This window comes from Poecilia reticulata, chromosome 20 (genome assembly GCF_904066995.2).
Source record: "Poecilia reticulata chromosome 20, P_reticulata-male-v2, whole genome shotgun sequence".
NCBI lineage: Eukaryota > Metazoa > Chordata > Actinopteri > Cyprinodontiformes > Poeciliidae > Poecilia > Poecilia reticulata.
The window spans coordinates 9611463-9619459 of record NC_088849.1 but is presented as its reverse complement, the minus strand read 5'-3'; the positions used below and the strand labels follow the sequence as shown (position 1 = coordinate 9619459).

General features: G+C 39.8%; 1 long non-coding RNA gene across 2 annotated transcripts; it reads left to right on the top strand.

The window, feature by feature from the left end:
• The first annotated feature begins 3786 nt into the window (after positions 1–3786).
• Positions 3787–7773, top strand: LOC103461200 (uncharacterized). 2 transcript variants are annotated; one of them, XR_014085262.1, is made up of 6 exons: positions 3787–3801; positions 3876–4609; positions 6496–6797; positions 6872–7128; positions 7489–7576; positions 7697–7773. It is a non-coding gene; the product is annotated as an uncharacterized LOC103461200 (long non-coding RNA). The 2 variants fall into 2 exon arrangements; XR_014085261.1 differs by having other exon boundaries at positions 7694–7773.
• Positions 7774–7997: the final 224 nt, after the last annotated feature.

The following is a 7997-nucleotide window of genomic DNA, read 5'->3' as shown; positions in this document are numbered from 1 at the left end:
AGGGGATGCGTATTTTGGCAGGCTGGAAATCCATATTGCCCAAAAACGCATCCCTGTGCTAATTTGAAGAATTAAAGAGTTAAGAATGAAATAACTTTTTCTACATAATGAGAGTAGCTCCATGAACTGCTGTTATAAGTTTTAAATCAATAGGATAACATTTGAGGGGAATAGAGAGGGGATGCATATTTTGGCAGGCCATCCATATTGCCCAAAAATGCATCCCTGTGCTAATTTTAATAATTAGAGAGTTAAGAGTGAAATAACTTTTTCTACATAATGAGAGTAGCTCCAAGAACTGCTGTTATAAGTTTTAAATCAATAGGATAACATTTGAGGGGAATAGAGAGGGGATGCATATTTTGGCAGGCCATCCATATTGCCCAAAAATGCATCCCTGTGCTAATTTTAATAATTAGAGAGTTAAGAGTGAAATAACTTTTTCTACATAATGAGAGTAGCTCCAAGAACTGCTGTTATAAGTTTTAAATCAATTGGATAATATTTGAGGGGAATAGATATGGGATGCATATTTTGGCAGGCTGAAAATTTGCCCAAAAACGCATCCCTGTGCTAATTTGAAGAATTAGAGAGTTAAGAGTGAAATAACTTTTTCTACATAATGAGAGTAGCTCCAAGAACTGCTGGTATAAGTTTTAAATCAATTGGATAATATTTGAGGGGAATAGATATGGGATGCATATTTTGGCAGGCTGGAAATCCATATTGCCCAACAATGCATCCCTGTGCTAACTTTGAGAAATAAAGAGTTAAAAGTAAAATAACTATTTCTACATAATGAGAGTAGCTCCAAGAACTGCTGGTATAAGTTTTAAATCAATAAGATAATATTTGAGGGGAATAGATAAGGGATGCATATTTTGGCAGGCTGGAAATTTTGCCCAAAAACGCATCCCTGTGCTAATTTAAAGAATTCAAGAGTTAATAGTGAAATAACTTTTTCTACATAATCTGAGTAGTTCCAATAACTGCTGGTATATGTTTTATATCGATAGGATAATATTTGAGGGGAATAGAGAAGGGATGCATATTGTGGCAGGCTCAAAATCTATATTGCCAAAACATGCATCCCTGTGCTAATTGGGGGAAATAAAGAGCTGAAATGATTTAATCTCTTCTACGTAATGACACTTGTTCTCTGAGCTAATGCTATAAGTTTCATATCAACAAGACGGATGCAAATATTTTCAGGCTCATAAATTAAGTTGCATTTCCTCCTACATTAACAGACAAGAAGTGAAGCATGATATAAAATGTTCTACATAATGGTTCTCTGTTGTAATGCTTTTGAGCTATTATGATATCAAAAGACAAAGCAGAGAATTTCAAACCATTTGGGGAGAACGTTTACAACAGACACGGACTGAAAAAAAGTTCGACTCATTGTGTCAATAAAAGTGTAAAAACCGTATTTATTTCAAATAATTTCCGAAATAAAACCCACCGTATTAGGGATTACACGGTTGAGAAACGTGATAATGTTACAATTATCTTTAAAATTTTCTCTTCTGTCATATTTTTATCCGTTTCCTCGTCAATATGCGAGAGTTTAGAGCGATGCGCGCTCCCGCGACAGGGGATGCAAATTTGGGCAGGCGGGCTTTTCTGGGCATAACACCGTTCTTTGTTCTTGTGTACACTGCGGTAGCTATATATATATATATATATATATAATAGACATTCATTTAATCGCTGAATAAGTAAAAGTTAAACTATGAACACAGAGCATGCTCATTGCTCATTGATTGATTTCGTCTCCTGTCATGGTGGCAAACATCGCAGTGGGAGGGAGGATGAAAACAGTCACAGTGCTCATTCTGCTTAGTTACTTGTTGCGCCGTTGGACAGTGTTCATAGTTGAACGTTATTTACCGTTAATTGCGATGTTTCAGTTGTTTCAGGGCTGTGATTATTAAGTTGCTCCCTCAAGTTCTGCATAAGCCTGCTAGCCAATCATTCATTTATATCAGGTTCTTTGAAGCAGGGGAATAAATTAACCACGCACTCTTAAAGCTGGTGTCTTTCATGGACACGAGGCAAGCATGTGTGTCAAACTACTAGTTGGTCCATAAGTAAAAATTATTTACAAGTGCAAATAATTTTTTCAGTTATCTTAGGAGAACATTAATTCATTAAGCTGAATTTTGAACGGCTCCTGAGTTAATAAAAAAATTTAAAACCTAATCAATAAAAAAAGTCACATTTATTTAACAAAATATAACTAACAGATTGCAGACGTCCAATTTGGCACATGTATCAGTGATAGTTGGCTCAGCTGGGCTCCGGTAAATAAATGTTGGAAATAGATGAAAAAAGTATTTTTCTGACATACTTTGACCAAATATGTTACTAATTACTAAACTTTAGCCACCATTGCTATGTTGTGAGAAGAATCTACACCATAGGTTGAATTATGGCGACATTTTATTCAACAACTTAAAATCCTTTTTTATCCCTCTCATTGTTTGCAGTACTTTGATTTTTTTGGTTTATTGTATCTGCAATAGAGAGCAGAGGTAAAAGTCAACAAACACACCTAACCACAGACAGCCAAAACGTTACTGAGCACATCTTTTGGTCAGATGTGTCTATAAAAACAACATTTCAAAGATTTTTATTGTGAAATCCATGACGTTTAGGCCAAAAATCTGTTTTCCTGGTTCACGCTGGGGAAAATTGACAAGAGGACAGTCTGTTTTTGCCCTGTTATTCTATATTTCAAAATTTGGCACATTTTTTAGAATGGCTTCCTCCATTGTCATTGCCTTCAACAAGTACAAACGTGTTGAAAAATACCAAAGTATCATCTAAGACAGGGGTGTCAAACTCCAGTTGATGCAACAACAGTTGGTCTTTAATGTCTTTTGAAGCTATGCTGTTGAATGGTCTATAAAATGCTAAAAGTATTTTAAAGTATTTTAGACAGAGGACAGCCTGTTTTTGCACTATTATTCCATATTTCAAAATTTGGCACATTTTTTAGAACGTATAAACTTGTTGAAAAATACCAAAGTATCATCTAAGAAATTGCAGTAAAGCAGTCTGTTCTTGGGAAATCTCAAATGTTCAACCAAAGAGTTATGAAGAAGTGGAGAGATAAGAACAGATATTTGTGCAAAATGCTCAGAAAAAGCTGAAAGGGCAAACTAAAAGGAGGAATTATTCTTATCAGCTCCGACAGAAGCTCACAACGACAGAAGCTACTCCAGATTTAACTGAAAGATGTCCTGATGAGGTGAGCGACCTTATCAGTGTTGGGTACCAGGTTGTGGGGTTAGATTGTTTTCCTTTCCATCACCACCAACCATCCTGAAGAGGGCGCCAGTGGGTTGGATCTTGGCAGGAGGGTGTGCTGACAGGCTCTACAGGACACACCTGATTGGCATCATCATCTCCCAGGAGGAGTATAAGAACAGTGGGCTTCCAACACTTCTCTGCCAGAGTGTTGCTTTTAGTGGTACATCAGCCCGCTGAGTAGTTTCCTCAGAAACGTTTTTTCAAGGTGTTCTCCTAGTAGCCTTTTGACCAGTCTCTTGTTACTCTTTTCCAGGACGTCTACCAGGTTCTCCGGGGAAGCCTTCCCCCAAAGCCAATTAGCCTGGGATTACCCCTTCTTGTGACTCCTCTCTAGTTGGAAGCCCTCCGCTGTTCCTCCGAGCCTCCTCAGATCCACCTGTCCGCCCTCCAACGCCATAACCACCGTCTGTCTACTTATGCCCTCTCCACTACTCCCTCTCTTGGCACCCACTCCCCTCCGCTGGACTTTACCTGCTACCTTTGGTAAGCACGACTATATCCTGTAGTCTAGTCATTTCCCACCGTCTTTATACTCACCATCTCCATTTTGCCTGCAGTCGCCCCAGAGAGTTTCCTGGACCCAACCTTCCTTCCTGTGGCAATCTATCTACTTGTACATATTGTAAATAAATTATTGCACTTACTTATCTCTTCGTGTGTGTTCCTGCATGTGGGTTCGAAACCTTAAATCCACCATGACAATCAGGACAAGTCTAAGATTGAGAGCCTCGATCTTCTTTGGTGCCATCAGATATTTGTGCAAAAACTCACCTGGAATCTCCAACAAGACTCTTTTGGGAAAACGGAGAAAAACACAGATGGAACCTTTACAACTAAAATCCAGGAAATCATCACTCTGTCAGACACACATGATGGATACAACATCACATGTTCTGCCAGATATCATGTGATTGGAGGAAACAAGACAGTAGAGACAGAAGTGACTCTCAGTGTTTCATGTAAGTTATCCTGTCAGCAGGTCATGGTTCAGCTGTTTCTGATCAATAAAGTTCATGTATCTCATTTCCCTCAGATGCTCCAAAAGACACCTCAGCATCCATCAGTCCATCAGCTTTGGTGTCAGCAGGTAGCTGGGTGGAGCTGAGCTGCTCCAGCAGAGCCAAACCTCCACACAGATTCACCTGGTTCAAGAACAGCAACCATGGACCCATTAAAGTATCTGAGAAGCAAGTTTACGGCTTCAGTGCTACTCCTACTGAAGGATACTATTACTGTCAGGCCACAAATGAGCTTGGTAGTGAGAACTCAACCATCTGTATTGAGATCACTGGTAATGCTCATCTTTTTGAATAAGATCATTTCTATATATACACAGTGAGAGAGAATTTAGAGACCAGTTGTTAGTTGCTCTCATTTTCTTTATATAGATATGTAAAATGAACATTGTTTTATTTTATGAACTACTGACATGTCTCTGAAAAACCATGCAAGCTTGTACCTTTATTTGCAAAACAATGAGAAATGGTCAAAATAACCTCATTATTTGAGGTCTAAAAACTTTTTTGTTGTAATTTCAAAGAAAAGTTCATTTACATTGAGAAACAATAATATCAATGTTTTTGTCATGATGTGTTGTTGAGGTGGACCCAATTGTAGCAGACAAAATTATAGTTGTGAATATGTAATATGGCCTCCAAATCCGAGGCCATGGTCTTGAGCCGGAAAAGGGTAGAGTGCCTTCTCCGGGTCAGGGGGGTCATCCTGCCTCAAGTGGAGGAGTTTAAGTATCTGGGGATCTTGTTCACGAATGAGGGAAGAAGGGAACGGGAGATCGACAGGCGGATTGGGGCAGCGTCTACTGTGAAGCGGGCGCTGTACCGGTCCGTCGTGGTGAAGAGAGAGCTGAGCCAAAAAGCGAAGCTCTCGATTTACCGGTCGATCTACGTTCCCACCCTCATCTATGGTCATGAGCTTTGGGTCATGACCGAAAGAACGAGATCACGGGTACAAGCGGCCGAAATGGGTTTCCTCCGCAGGGTGGCTGGGCTCTCCCTTAGAGATGGGGTGAGAAGCTCGGTCATCCGGGAGGGACTCAGAGTAGAGCCGCTGCTCCTCCACGTCGAGAGGAGCCAGTTGAGGTGGCTCGGGCATCTGGTAAGGATGCCTCCTGGACGCCTCCCTGGTGAGGTGTTCCGGGCACGTCCCACCGGGAGGAGGCCTCGGGGAAGACCCAGGACACGCTGGAGGGATTACGTCTCTCGGCTGGCCTGGGAACGCCTTGGGATTCCCCCGGAGGAGCTGGAAGGAGTGGCTGGGGAGAGGGAAGTCTGGGCCTCCCTTCTGAAGCTGCTGCCCCCGCGACCTGACCCCGGATAAGCGGAAGAAAATGGATGGATGGAATATGTAATGAACAAAAACTAGAGTCCAACTTACGAAAGAAACATTCCAGAGAAGCACACAAAAAAATCCCAAAACTTTCAAAAACTTTATCCATCCCATCTCTCCAGCATATCAATATACTAGTTAGACAGAATGATTACTGCACCGGTGTGCCTTAGGCCTTATTTGCTTAATTGGTGGGTCTGAAAACCAGTCCAACCAGATGAAGGAGAGCTGATCAACTCTCCTTCACATAGAGTTGATCAGCTTGTTGGTTGTGGAGTGATAGTCCATTCCTTTAAAAAGTGGACCAACATTCAGTGGCTGTTCAAAGTCGATGGATATTTTCAGGAAATGGAACATGCTGTTGTATGCGCTGATCCAGAGCATCTCAACCATGTTCAATGGGTGACATGTTTGGTGAGTATGCTGGCCATGCACAAACTGGGGTGTTAAAAGAGTGAGTGATAAACCAGGACATTTCAGAGTGGTGTTTTTTGTGGCCTGCCAGTGGCACTCCTGTGTAGTCATCGTTCTGTGTAATCGGGATCTTGATACGCCACACCTGCAAGGCTGGAGAGATTATGTATTCCAATGAAATCCATCACAGATCTAGACAGATTAGTGAGCAATATTTGAGGGAAATGTTTATATTGAAAATGTTTTATGTCTTTGAGTGTAGCTCATAAAAAATGGGAGCAAAAACAAAAGTCTTGCATTTATATTTTAGTTCAGTCCAATGAACTCGTTAAACACACAAGTCATGTTTTTTCAAATGCATAAATCTGTGACACACATGGGACATTAATTAAATGTGTGTCTAATATGAAATTTCAGATCCTGTTTTAACTCCCAGAATTAATATCCCTGCTGGTCATCTGAAGGAGCATCAGTCTGTAGCTGTAAGCTGTTCAGCTTTGACTTTCTGTCCACACTCACCTCTTGAACTCACCTGGAATCTCCAACAAGACTCTCTCAGACAAATAGAGAGCAACGCCAATGGTCCTTTACAACTAAAATCCAGGAGATCATCACTCTGTCAGACGCACATGATGGATACAAAATCAGATGTATCGCCAGTAATTTTGTAGATGAATTGAGGGAACTATATGTGACAGAAGTGACTCTCAGTGTTTCATGTAAGTGATCCTGTCAGCAGGTCATGGTTCATCTGTTTCTGATCAATAAAGTTCATGTGTTTCATTTTCCTCAGATGCTCCTAGAAAAACATCAACATCCATCAGTCCATCAGGTGAGGTGTTAGAAGGTAGCTGGGTGGAGATGAACTGCTCCAGTAAAGCCAATCCTCCACCCAGATTCACCTGGTTCAAGAAAGGCGCAGAAATCTCACTAAAGCAGCTACAGGAATCTATCACAAGGTTAAATTCAAAAAGGGTGAACAGTATTTCTGTGTAGCTGAAAATAATCTGGGTAAACAGAAATCATTACCGATCAATCTCAGAACAAAAGGTAAGTTGTGCTTCTTCTTTTGTTTTCTTTTTTAAAATCCTTAAAGATTTTGAGATAACATTTTTAAGCAGAATAAAAGGTTAATTTTGGAAAGAAACTTAAATTATTGTTTTAAGGCTTTGCCATCTCGTCAGTATCTTAAGAACTCTGTTATTCTGGGTACATTTCATCATGTAATTTCATTGTATTAATGAAGAACTATTGCATAAGTTCAAATTGTGCTTTATAAAATTCAAACATTACATGGACATCAGTTAAGCTTTACTCTTCTTCAAAAACTACTAATGAATGTAAGATTGCAGTATTTAAAGCCAATATATTTTCCATTCAGGGAAAACTGAGCATGTTCTCTTGTTAAAGGTACAACTCGAGTTGGAGCCTGGGTTTTTGCAGTAGTAGGGGGCGTGGGAATGGTAGTTGTTGGCATTGTAATCTACATCATTGACAAGTAAGACACGTTTGTCTTCCGAGTTGGTACAATTCAGCTGCAAAGCTTCTTGTGTCTGTTAGATTTTGGTGTTTGATGTTTACTTTCAATCTCTCCTGTTTTTGTTTTTTCTTTCAGCAGTTTCAGACTCTTCTAATCTAGTCAAGCTCTTGAGTTGTGCTTGTGTGCAACACTAAAAATAAAATTCTGCAACCCGATCCAACCCTGTCAGCCACTGATTAGTGTATGAAATAGTTTCTGTCTCTCTGTAAAAACCTAAAATATATTTAATTATCAATCTATAAGTTTATTCACTCAACAAATCACATTTCATCACCTTGATACAATAAGTCAAATATGGAACAACAAATAAACTCTGGAGTTTTGAGAATTCTGTAATATTTTTTACTTTGTTTAAAAGTCCAAAACCTTTGCATAGTAT